The sequence below is a fragment of the Vanessa cardui genome, chromosome 6 (assembly GCF_905220365.1).
Source record: "Vanessa cardui chromosome 6, ilVanCard2.1, whole genome shotgun sequence".
Lineage (NCBI taxonomy): Eukaryota > Metazoa > Arthropoda > Insecta > Lepidoptera > Nymphalidae > Vanessa > Vanessa cardui.
In genome coordinates, this window is record NC_061128.1 from 10,787,144 (window position 1) to 10,800,885 (window position 13,742).

The 13,742-nt window shown below is 38.6% G+C and overlaps 1 protein-coding gene across 1 annotated transcript in view; it reads right to left on the reverse strand.

The window, feature by feature from the left end:
- Window positions 1-6,838, reverse strand: part of LOC124530699 (elongation of very long chain fatty acids protein 7-like) — a 50,639-nt gene extending 43,801 nt beyond the window's left edge. Inside the window, exon 1 of the mRNA XM_047104954.1 lies at window positions 6,699-6,838. The gene's annotated coding sequence lies outside the window, so the exon portion shown is untranslated. The remainder of the gene's footprint in view (window positions 1-6,698) is intronic.
- Between the last annotated feature and the right edge of the window lie 6,904 nt (window positions 6,839-13,742).

The following is a 13,742-nucleotide window of genomic DNA, read 5'->3' on the forward strand; positions in this document are numbered from 1 at the left end:
GACGCTGTAAGAAATATTAACTATTCTTTACATCAATGTGCTACCAACCTTGGGAACTATGATGTTATGTCCATTGTGCCTGTAGTTACACTGACTCACTCACCCTTCAAACCGGAACACAAGAATACTGAGTACTGTTATTTGGCGGTAGAATAACTGATGAGTGAGTGGTACCTACCCAGACGGGCTTGCACAAAGCCTACTACCACCAAGAAAAATATATATAACACCTTTCGATTGGCGAGATAACTTTCTTATATGTATGAAATACATCAGACTATCTACGTATAGCTAAAGAATTTTAAATCATACAAATTCGTATAACCTTCTTCGCCAAATCGGAGCGAATTAAGCGCGCTATTTATTATTCTACTACATTTTAATTTCCTACGGAAGAATTTAATAAATTGTTAGACTTTGAATGTCGTAGTTAGTATAAAAACTAAACACAATAAAAATCATGACTGCGTGATAATTAAGCAAGAATACTAAGTACCTACTATTATTATAAATTAAAATTTATAAATATATGTTTAATGCACACATATATATTTGTAGTTCAATAAGTTGGCAATGAATAATAATATTGCTAGACAATAAGAATATTCAACAACCTATAGTATCTTAATCTAAATAGAATTGATTTTAAAACTGTATTAGAAAATTGCTTAAAATTATGCTCTAAATTTACTAATGCATTCGACCAATATATATTTCTACGTATATTCGTGAAAGTGATGAAATTATTATTAATTATATCGCCAATGCATCACCAATTTTAGAGACTAAGATGTGTCCCTTGTAATGTTGTCTTAAATTTTCGCGATGATTACACATTTAAATAAAACTATTTATAACGGATGAATCGCGTATATTAATTATTTTTAAACATCCCGACGTTTCGAGCACTTTGCAGTGTTCGTGGTCACGGGCAGACTAAGATGACATTTGTCTATTTGAAGAACAAAGGAAATATTATTAACAACTACCGCCAACGATTTCTCAATTGATATCTTGAGTAACGTTCCGGTTGCACGCAGAAGGCACTAACTGTATCTTTAGGTCTTGCAGTCTGTTGGATTTGGGATTTTAAATTTTTAATAAGTGGATCCCAGGTGTTAGAAAGTCTCCAACCATCTTCTCTATTGAAGTTCGGATGTTTTTGAATTTCAATAGCCTCGCGTATCATTCTAGGAATGAATCTGTGTTCTCTAGCGAGGATCTGTGGTTTATCAAATCGGATAAAATGGTTAGGTTTATCCAGAGCATGTTCACAGACTGCAGACTTAGAAGAACGCCTATTTTTGACATCTCCTATATGTTCCTTGACCCTGGTACCGATACTTCTCTTTGTTTGGCCTATGTAAGATAAACCACACTCACATTCGAGTTTATATACTCCTGCAGTTTGTAAAGGAATATTACTCTTGATAGGTCTCAAGAACTGGCTCACTTTCTTATGAGGCTTGTAAACGGTTTTAATTGAAGCTCGCTTCAAGATGTTGCCAATCCTGTCTGTAACTCCCTTCACATATGGTAGAAATGCAGGTTGTCGCTCAACTGTGGGTGGCTTGATACGGCTTCTGCGATGCTGGCGAGGCACGGGCAGCTTGTTCTGGTGGAGTGCAAGCTTGACCTGACGTAGCTCGTCCTCTAGGTGTTCAGCATCGCAGAGATGGTGGGCTCTCTGAAACAAAGATTTGCCAACGGTAGCTAACTGGCTAGGGTGGTGGTGCGAGTCACCATTGAGGTATTTGTTGGTGTGTGTGGGTTTCCTATAACCAACAACGAGACAATGGTTAGTTTTGATGTCCAGTCATTGTTTACCTGCTTACCCATACAAGACTGCATCGAAATTGTCAAGAGGAAACTACAGACACACAACATGCCTATTGAATATGCAGAGCTGTTACATCACTGCCTCACATCTGGTTATTTATTGTGGAATGATGAATTCTATGTACAAGTTGACGGGGTAGCCATGGGTTCTCCAGTATCCCCCGTGGTCGCCGATTTATTCATGGAAGACCTGGAGGAGAGGGCTCTTCGCTCAGGACCTATAACACCTAGGTTTTATAAACGGTACGTAGATGACACTTTCACAATATTACCTAGTGATCTGACGTCTGCATTTTTAGTACATCTTAATTCCATAAATAAAAACATTCAATTTACTATGGAATTAGAGGCAAATAATTCTTTAGCTTTCCTTGACATCCTTATTATCAAGAATCCTGACAATACATTAAGTCACACAGTTTATAGGAAACCCACACACACCAACAAATACCTCAATGGTGACTCGCACCACCACCCTAGCCAGTTAGCTACCGTTGGCAAATCTTTGTTTCAGAGAGCCCACCATCTCTGCGATGCTGAACACCTAGAGGACGAGCTACGTCAGGTCAAGCTTGCACTCCACCAGAACAAGCTGCCCGTGCCTCGCCAGCATCGCAGAAGCCGTATCAAGCCACCCACAGTTGAGCGACAACCTGCATTTCTACCATATGTGAAGGGAGTTACAGACAGGATTGGCAACATCTTGAAGCGAGCTTCAATTAAAACCGTTTACAAGCCTCATAAGAAAGTGAGCCAGTTCTTGAGACCTATCAAGAGTAATATTCCTTTACAAACTGCAGGAGTATATAAACTCGAATGTGAGTGTGGTTTATCTTACATAGGCCAAACAAAGAGAAGTATCGGTACCAGGGTCAAGGAACATATAGGAGATGTCAAAAATAGGCGTTCTTCTAAGTCTGCAGTCTGTGAACATGCTCTGGATAAACCTAACCATTTTATCCGATTTGATAAACCACAGATCCTCGCTAGAGAACACAGATTCATTCCTAGAATGATACGCGAGGCTATTGAAATTCAAAAACATCCGAACTTCAATAGAGAAGATGGTTGGAGACTTTCTAACACCTGGGATCCACTTATTAAAAATTTAAAATCCCAAATCCAACAGACTGCAAGACCTAAAGATACAGTTAGTGCCTTCTGCGTGCAACCGGAACGTTACTCAAGATATCAATTGAGAAATCGTTGGCGGTAGTTGTTAATAATATTTCCTTTGTTCTTCAAATAGACAAATGTCATCTTAGTCTGCCCGTGACCACGAACACTGCAAAGTGCTCGAAACGTCGGGATGTTTAAAAATAATTAATATACGCGATTCATCCGTTATAAATAGTTTTATTTAAATGTGTAATCATCGCGAAAATTTAAGACAACATTATGTGAACCAGTACGGACTGGAAACATCAAATCAAATTCGCCGGTTGGAGTACCTAAAAGTCAAACATGCCCGATACGTAACGTCCATGAACTTCCTGAAAAGATGCCGTGATAATAATCTCATTCCGGTTTGTGTAAGGATCGCACCTAAGAAGGACATAAAGCATGGTGATAAAATACTCAATCAGGCAAGTAAGAAATTATTGTTGCAACTCATCCGAGAACATCGATTTGACGCGCGACGGTTAACGGATCAAATTGACAACCTCAGTAAAGAACTCGAGTCACGATTATCAAAAACAGATTGGCAAAAATGCTGCGATTTTACTAATAAACGAGCCGCTACAAAATATAATAATTTAAAATTAAAACAAATCCAAAAGTTCGAAAAACTCAGCGGAGTAAAATCAAATTATAAAAATTTCAATAATGGCAACACCGGGGAAATTCAAAAACCTGCGCGTACGTCACTTGTCAATCTGTCAAAACAAAGTTTAGATGAATCGACTATTGCGGTGTTAAACAAAGGCCTAAATTTTGCACCGGCTCCATCCAAAATACCGTTTGAAGACATTATTTGCAATGTGGAGGAGTGTCTTTTCAAAAATAACATCACAAAGGAAGACTCGGAAGCTATTCGACAGGACATTTCGAGTGTTTTACGTCGAAGCCGGCCACCGAAAAGAAACCTTACTCGTGATGAATCTATTGCACTGAAGAACTTACGCAACAATAAAGACATTACAGTCCTCCGAGCAGATAAGGGAAACGCGACCGTTGTGATGGATACGTGTGATTATAACCAGAAAATTTCCGCGATTTTATCGGATGTAAAAACTTATAAAAAAGTAACTAAAGACCCTACTAATAACATTCTTAAAAAGACATCCGCATTAATATCAAAACATCAAGAAAAACTAAATCTGGATAAAAAATCACTCGTGCCTACATGTGCAAAGCCTCCAAAACTGTATGGGTTACCTAAGATCCACAAAACTGGTGCTCCGCTGCGTCCTATTGTAAGCCAAATCGATACACCAACATATAGATTGGCTCAACACATAGCAAGGACACTATCACCCCTCCGAGGACACACTGCGGCGTATGTCAAGGATTCTTACCAGTTTGTTGGTGAAATCAAAGACCTTAAATTAACCAACAACGAGACAATGGTTAGTTTTGATGTCCAGTCATTGTTTACCTGCTTACCCATACAAGACTGCATCGAAATTGTCAAGAGGAAACTACAGACACACAACATGCCTATTGAATATGCAGAGCTGTTACATCACTGCCTCACATCTGGTTATTTATTGTGGAATGATGAATTCTATGTACAAGTTGACGGGGTAGCCATGGGTTCTCCAGTATCCCCCGTGGTCGCCGATTTATTCATGGAAGACCTGGAGGAGAGGGCTCTTCGCTCAGGACCTATAACACCTAGGTTTTATAAACGGTACGTAGATGACACTTTCACAATATTACCTAGTGATCTGACGTCTGCATTTTTAGTACATCTTAATTCCATAAATAAAAACATTCAATTTACTATGGAATTAGAGGCAAATAATTCTTTAGCTTTCCTTGACATCCTTATTATCAAGAATCCTGACAATACATTAAGTCACACAGTTTATAGGAAACCCACACACACCAACAAATACCTCAATGGTGACTCGCACCACCACCCTAGCCAGTTAGCTACCGTTGGCAAATCTTTGTTTCAGAGAGCCCACCATCTCTGCGATGCTGAACACCTAGAGGACGAGCTACGTCAGGTCAAGCTTGCACTCCACCAGAACAAGCTGCCCGTGCCTCGCCAGCATCGCAGAAGCCGTATCAAGCCACCCACAGTTGAGCGACAACCTGCATTTCTACCATATGTGAAGGGAGTTACAGACAGGATTGGCAACATCTTGAAGCGAGCTTCAATTAAAACCGTTTACAAGCCTCATAAGAAAGTGAGCCAGTTCTTGAGACCTATCAAGAGTAATATTCCTTTACAAACTGCAGGAGTATATAAACTCGAATGTGAGTGTGGTTTATCTTACATAGGCCAAACAAAGAGAAGTATCGGTACCAGGGTCAAGGAACATATAGGAGATGTCAAAAATAGGCGTTCTTCTAAGTCTGCAGTCTGTGAACATGCTCTGGATAAACCTAACCATTTTATCCGATTTGATAAACCACAGATCCTCGCTAGAGAACACAGATTCATTCCTAGAATGATACGCGAGGCTATTGAAATTCAAAAACATCCGAACTTCAATAGAGAAGATGGTTGGAGACTTTCTAACACCTGGGATCCACTTATTAAAAATTTAAAATCCCAAATCCAACAGACTGCAAGACCTAAAGATACAGTTAGTGCCTTCTGCGTGCAACCGGAACGTTACTCAAGATATCAATTGAGAAATCGTTGGCGGTAGTTGTTAATAATATTTCCTTTGTTCTTCAAATAGACAAATGTCATCTTAGTCTGCCCGTGACCACGAACACTGCAAAGTGCTCGAAACGTCGGGATGTTTAAAAATAATTAATATACGCGATTCATCCGTTATAAATAGTTTTATTTAAATGTGTCCCTTGTGCCTGTAGTTACACTAGCCCACTCGCGTTTCAAACCGGAACAGAACAATACTAAGTATTGTTATTTAGGGCTAGTCTATCTGATAAGTAGGTGGTGTCTACCCTAACGAACTTACACAAAGCTATAAGATCTAGTAAGCCAGAATTTGATCCAATTATTTCAAGCGTAACGTACGACTCCAACTTAGGAAATCCGAATAATCCGGTAGAACACTGCCTCTTGTGTATCAAACAACATATGTATATTGGAGAACATCGGGAGAATAAGCGACTTATAATCAATTTATATTTACTCAAAAAAAAATAAGCTTATTTTATATTGCTAAAACCTCATTTTATAACTTTATTATTGTGATATAATCGTTAAAACCATCGGCTACCTTTGCTTTTTGTACCCACTTCTTAAAAGTCGTTTAAAAACGAAAATTTGATTTCATAGAAGATTATTAATAATAATAAACGTAATATGTTGTTTAATAATACCATTAATATGTTAAAAGAATAATTATTTTAGTCTTTATCCGAAATAATCTCGCTATGAATTAATGGGTGATATTCAATTATAATATTGTTATACGGAGATACTATTATAGTAATTATATATAATTATAAATAATTGTTCTTGTTTGTCCCTTTTGTTTTCATTTAAAATAAAATCATATTGTAATATAAACCTCATTTGTCACCGGTAACTTTCTCTCAAATTGTACTGTCGTTTATATCTTTACAAAAATACATAGGAACTGAGGCTTTGTGACAAATGACAACAAACCATAACATACGACACATAAATATATAGAACGATTTTATGTAACACAAAAAATGTATAATTAATTTATTATTTATATCATATGTATGAGAATGTAACCAACCTTTATTTACTCCGAAAAATACACTGAATTAATAAAAATAATAAAAAAAATCACACGCGAATCACACTTTTAAAATATCGCCACACCGATCGACGCTGTGGTCTGAAGGCAACTGATTTTCTATGAGAAGGCTGCGTGCGCGCAGGTTGCCCATACTCATCGGAACCTACACAAGGGTTATGCAAGAGCTTAAGAGATACGTTGAGAACGCCTGTCACCATTTTCTCTAGGCAATTTTGCATTTTGATATTTTAGAACCGTCAGGTGTTAAAACACGTGAGTCGTAAACTAGATTGGAAGTTCATAACATTTTTAGTACTTTTGTTCTTCCAGCGGTAGTCCGTAAACACATACGTAATCGCTATTGAAAATTTATTTCTTATTTATATCATTTTTATTTTTCTATCATATATATCTTTTATTTATCATTCATTAAGTATAAAAAATACAAAACAGTTAACAAACAGAGGAGACAATGGTACTGAACTCTTTTGTCATTGCCTATTTATTTAGTAAAATAAACTAATCAAGCATGTTTATATATACAAGTTAGGAAATTAAAAAAATTACTGACGCTGACTTAGTTCAAAGTCTGAGCCTTACAATTCAGAGAGGTAATAACTATCCGCGTCCTAGGTACATGTCAAATGACAATTTTGGGAAGGCGTTTTATTTCTACAAGTTATAATATTATTAACGAAACTGTTAATGTAGTTTAGTTCTTTTTTTAAATATTTTCATTTCATATTCTTTAAGTATATTATAATACTTTTTGTAAAGTATACATATGTTTATAAATGACTAAATAACTAATTTATTTATAAGAAAGATAGCAAAACAGCTATTCTAAAGGTTGGTGAAATAAATGCAAATTAAATCGTATCTGTATTTTTATTCTTAATGAACTTGAATCTACTTAATTGCAACGGTAGGATTTCCTGCATTGTGAGAACTATGTGGTCACAACGGTTACTTCATTCATTAATTACGTTAGCGTAATAATAATAACATCTAAGAAGGTTTTATATGTTAGGTTAAACCCCGAACATTTTCATGAGAATAGTCGATTTATTGTTCCAATTTTAAAATGATAAATTTTACGGGCCTACCAATGTTCAAATAAATCAAAGTTTAAGTTGATCCACTTTCTCTAAGCTGGGTTTGGCATAGGCCAATACGGTCACAATAACATTCCTTTGTAGCGTTAAACTAAAATTGTTTTTTTTTTTTTATATTTTTACCATTTATTTGTATTTTTCTTTTTTGTTGTTTGATTTTATATTTTTTTAATTGCAGTGACACATTTTCTATTTACATTTACAATCCGAATTTGTTTATCATTTTTTTTTATTTAAATAACGCATTTAATCTTAAGGCAGATTTTTTTTTCTATTTCTATGATTTATTAAATTCGTAATATCTGTTAATGGAATAGCTTATTTGATCAATTCAAATAGTAATATATATATGAATTGAAACAGTCTCAAAAACAATATGTGTTATTTGGATAAAGATTTAAATATACATACGAATAACATATATATATTTAAATCTTTCTCCAAATAATATATATTGTTTCAACGAGTCAAGATGGCCCAGTGGTTAGAAAGCGTGCATCTTAACCGATTTTTGCGGATTCAAACCCAGGCAAGCACCGCTGATTCATGTGCTTAATTTATGATTACAATTCATCTCATGCTCAGCGGTGAAGGAAAACATCGTGAGGAAACCTGCATGTGTCGGATTTCATAGAAATTCTGCCACATGTGTATTCCACCAACCTGCATTGGAACAGCGTGGCGGAATATGTTCCAACCATTCTGCTCAAAGGGAGAGGAAGCCTTTAGCCCAGCAGTTGGAATTTACAGGCTGTTGTTGTTGTTGTCGTTATGAATAACGTAACTTTTAACCATTAAAATTTAACAAGTGATTATTGTGATATAACGCAAATAGTTGGACATATGGTATTGGAAACCTTTTTTTTAGATATTAATATGTTCTTTAATTTTCTAGAATATACTTTTGTTCTATCTCCAATAGTTTCCACAGCGCCTGCGCCCGAAAGACCTTTTATGGCAATTTTTTAGATTAGGTTACGTTAATTAAGTTTTAGATTCCTAATCTTTTCTAGCAATGAATAGAGCCTTTCTTACCCAGGGTAAATGTGTGTTCCAGTGTTGAAATCGGCACAGTAGTTTTTGAGTATATTAATTTCAAACACAAACAATAATAAAAAAAACTTCTTTATAATAATGTTGTTATAGATTCCAAGATCATTTATATAAATTTAATAAAATTAATACGCGACGTCAAATTATTTAAGTAAATTCCAGTACTACTAATGAAGTTAATGTTGCATTGAAAATTAAAATTTGAACTATCATTTTCTTGGATTTAAATAAAGTTAACAATTCTAAATGTATAATCTAATGACAATAGACGTATTACTTACTTTGTTTTACAACCTAATAAACACGTGTATAATATTTAAATATAGTTAAATGTATATTTAAAATATATACGTTATATGAGTACTAATTGTAATATATAAAGGTAGGTAGGTAATGATTATTAAGTATATCAAGAATTCACCAAAATCATTATTAAAAGTTTTTAGTTGAAAGACAAATAAAATTAATTTATTTTTAGCAATGCAATTGATAGTCAGAGCATATATGTACAGTGACGTTAATTAATTCGGTATAATAGATTATAATTTTAGCAGATTATAAATCAGGAAATATTCTACAGATATCAAAGAAACTCTTCCTAGTTCCTAAAAAACTTTTAAAAAACAGTTGATATTTTAAAATATCTTGAAGATTTAAATCGTAATAGTAATTAATTACTCCATTATATTATGATTTTATTATCTTAGATAAAAATAACCTAATATAAGAATTTTGTTGAAATATATTGTGTAATAATCGTGGTTGGACTGAAAGCTTTTAATATGCAACATATAGACAAAATCAGAATCTAAATATACTTTATTCATGTAGGCTTTTACAAGCACTTTTAAAGCGTCGTTTAACAAACTATATTGAATGAAACTACCACCGGTTCGGAATACAGATTAGATTCTACACTACACATGGAAATAGCAGTTTTTGTATTAAAAAAATATATATCAGTTTATTTCTCGTTACGACTAAATCCAATTTTTGTATTAAATTCCTAGTTTAAGTGGTAGTGCCACGCTGTATACCTTCGGGTTACAGCCGAATGGGCCGGCACGCCCGGGGAAGTACCACTCTCTCACTTAAAATCGGCGTAAAGTGGTGGCTATGCTACCGCGTTTCGTCCGGTAAGTGAGAGTTCCGGAGGCCCAATCCCCCTCCCCCCCAAAACTTGATGGTTGTGCAGAATTTGGTTAAATTACCCCAGGAGGGTACCATCAGCGACAGCGGTGGAGAATCCCTCTCTGGGCATCCATGCTCAGGACGTACACCGCCTGAGCAGGGATGCCCAGGCTGCCCTCCGAATTCTGGGGGGGGCAATTTTGCGCTCGCCACTGTTCGGGGCAAGCGGAGCAGGCATCATAAGGCAACCCCTACCACCCTCGCTGTGGACTTCTGCAACATAAGGGGACTCAACTCCAACCTCAACGCCGTTCACTACCATCTGGAAACGGCGAAGCCGGCCTTGCTCTTTCTAACCGAGACCCAGATATCTTCTCCTGCCGATACGACTTTTCTCTCGTACCCTGGGTACAAATTGGAACATTCTTTTATACCACGAGCTGGGGTATGCGTTTACGTCAGAGATGATATCTGTTCTCGACGCCTCGGCAGCCTTGAAGGACAGGACCTATCGATTATCTGGCTACGTGTAGACTGCGATGATCAACCGCGAATCTATGCGTGCCTTTATAGGTCCCATAGCGGTAATGCCGAAACCGACCGACTGGTTGAGCACGTCCAAATGGCTACAGATTCCGTGCTTCAGCAGATTCCATCCGCAGAGATCATTATTCTGGGTGACTTTAATGCTCACCACGCAGAATGGCTCGGCTCACGCACCACCGATCATGCGGGTAGATCTGTTCTGGACTTCGCTCTAGCATATGATCTGACACAACTGGTCAACTCGCCAACGCGAATACCGGATGTGGAGGATCATACACCTTCCCTGTTGGACCTTCTGCTGACTTCGCATCCGGATGGCTATCAGGTTATCGTCGATCCCCCTCTGGGCTCGTCTGACCACTGTCTCGTCCGGAGTACAGTGCCGGTTGTGCGGTACTCACGGCCTCGCTTTGTTGGGTGCCGCCGAGTATGGCACTACAAGTCAGCAGATTGGGATGGGATGCGGTCTTTTTTTGCATCGTACCCATGGGGGCAGATTTGTTTCTCGCCGGATGATCCGAACGCTGCTGCTGACTCTGTTGCCGATGTGGTGCTTCAGGGTATGGAACTATTCATTCCTTACTCTGCAGTACCCATCGGTGGCAAGTCCCAGCCTTGGTTTGGTCGCTTCTGCAAAACGGCATCACGCCGAAAGTGGGAACGCTATCAAACCTGGGCTAATGCATCTGCGTCTCGTGATGTAAATACCAGCGCATTCAAAAAGGAATATAACTCTGCCTCTAGGTCCCTCAAAAACGTGATTGCTAGGGCGAAGACGGAGTACATTGGCAGAATTGGCGAGAGACTGGTGCGTCTCCCTTCAGGAACACGAGCGTTCTGGTCTCTCGCTAAGGCTGTCTTAGGGAATTTCTGTCAGCCCTCTTTTCCATCTCTGCACAGGGACGGTGAGTCATTGGCCCATACCGCGAAAGAGAAAGCTGATCTTTTAGGCTCTCTCTTCGCGTCGAACTCGACTCTGGATGACCAAGGAAAATCTCCACCAACAATTCCGCGGTGTGATACCACGATGCCGGAAGTTAAATTTCGGCAAAGTGCAGTTCGTAAAGCACTTCTTTCCTTGGACATTCATAAGTCGAGCGGACCCGATGGTATCCCTCCAATCGTGCTACGGACATGTGCTCCCGAGTTGGCACCGGTCTTAACGCGTCTTTTCCGGCAATCCTACACATTAGGCGTCGTCCCGAATTCCTGGAAGACAGCTTTGGTGCATCCGATCCCTAAAAAAGGCAACCGCTCAGACCCGTCCAATTATAGGCCTATAGCCATCACCTCCTTGCTCTCCAAGATAATGGAGTCCCTTATTAACTGCCAGCTCCTGCGGTACCTAGAGGAGAATCAGCTGATTAGTGACCGCCAGTACGGTTTCCGTCGGGGTCGCTCAGCCGGTGATCTTCTAGTTTACCTTACTCATAGGTGGGCTGAAGCAGTTGAGAGCAAGGGGGAGGCATTAGCAGCCAGCTTGGACATAGCGAAGGCCTTCGATCGCGTATGGCACAAAGCGCTTCTTTCGAAGCTTCCTTCCTATGGGCTTCCCGGGAAATTATGCAATTGGATTACCAGCTTTTTGGCAGATCGGAGCATCAAGGTCGTTGTCGACGGTGCATGCTCTGACTTAAAATTCGTCAATGCTGGTGTTCCACAAGGCTGCATTCTATCACCCACTCTGTTTCTTCTGCATATCAATGATTTGTTGCAAATCGGGAACATTCATTGCTATGCAGACGACAGTACCGTTGACACCTTATACACCGGCCGCGCTAATATTTCTCGGGAAAACGTCGAAGAGAACCGGAACAAACTTGTGTCTGAAATCGAGTCTTCATTAAACGAAGTCTCGAATTGGGGCCGGCTAAATCTAGTCCATTTCAACCCCAAAAAGACGCAAGTTTGCGCGTTAACCGCTAAAAAAACACCATTTGTCGTATCTCCACGATTTGAGAACATTCCGATAGCCGCTACAGGTAGTATCGGAATACTTGGCGTTGATATTTCGAGCCTCGTTCAGTTCCGCGGTCAATTGGAAGGCAAAGCCAAATTGGCTTCAAAAAAGCTGGGCGTGCTCAGCAAGGCGAGACAGTATTTCACGTCGGCCCATCGCCTAAAACTTTACAAGGCGCAAATTCGGCCTCACATGGAGTACTGCTCTCACCTCTGGGCGAGTGCTCCCCAGTACCAGCTCCTTCCATTTGACCGCATCCAACGTAGAGCGGCTCGAGTTATCGACGATCAAGCCCTTTCCGATCTCCTTGATCCTTTGGCTTTGCGTAGAGATGTCGGATCACTCTGCATCTTCTACCGAATTTTTCACGGGGAATGTTCCGAGGAATTGTTCGGATTAATCCCGGCTGCTGAATTTCACCTTCGGACATCTCGTCAAAATTCTAAGTTTCACCCGCACCATCTTGATGTCCGAAAATCCACAACAGCGCGATTTCTTAGACATTTTCTGCCTCGCACAACCACTTTGTGGAACCAGCTTTCGCCGGCGGTTTTTCCGAACCGATACGACATGGGAACCTTCAAGAAAAGAGCCTACTCCTTTCTCAAAGGCCGGCAACGCACCTGCAAGCCCCCGGGTGTTGCAGATGTCCATGGGCGGTGGTAGTCACTTTCCATCAGGTGAGCCTCCTGCTCGTTTGCCACCTATGCCATAAAAAAAAAAAAAAAAAAAATAGTTACAGAAAAAGCACAATGGTTTCAAATTACATGTCCGCTTTTTAAGATATAATTTTGCTATTTTTCAGTGTTTTAAAATGAATCGTTAAAAAACTGCAATTATGTTTATTATATTATTATGAATTCATGAATTCAGTTTTTACTGATTATTTAACGCGATTATATTTAGACACTTATAACTATCAAGTAAAGGTGAAAATTGAATTTTGTTACTAGAGTATTAGAACGCTATTAAATTTATCATTTGTCTGTTGATAATTCCTAATAATTAGCTGAAACAGTAGTCAACCAAGCGGAAATTTGACAATTAGCTATATTCTCTTAAGTCTTAAAATTAACTGAAAATCCTGTGATTATTACTATCTTAGATTATAAATAAAAAGCAGATTTGCTTATTGTAAAACAGAAGTCATTTTCAACGGCTTTTTGATTTCGTATTCTCTTATATTGCTTCATTATAATGTTCTGCGACCTCTCCCAACTTGATTAGGCACTGCCT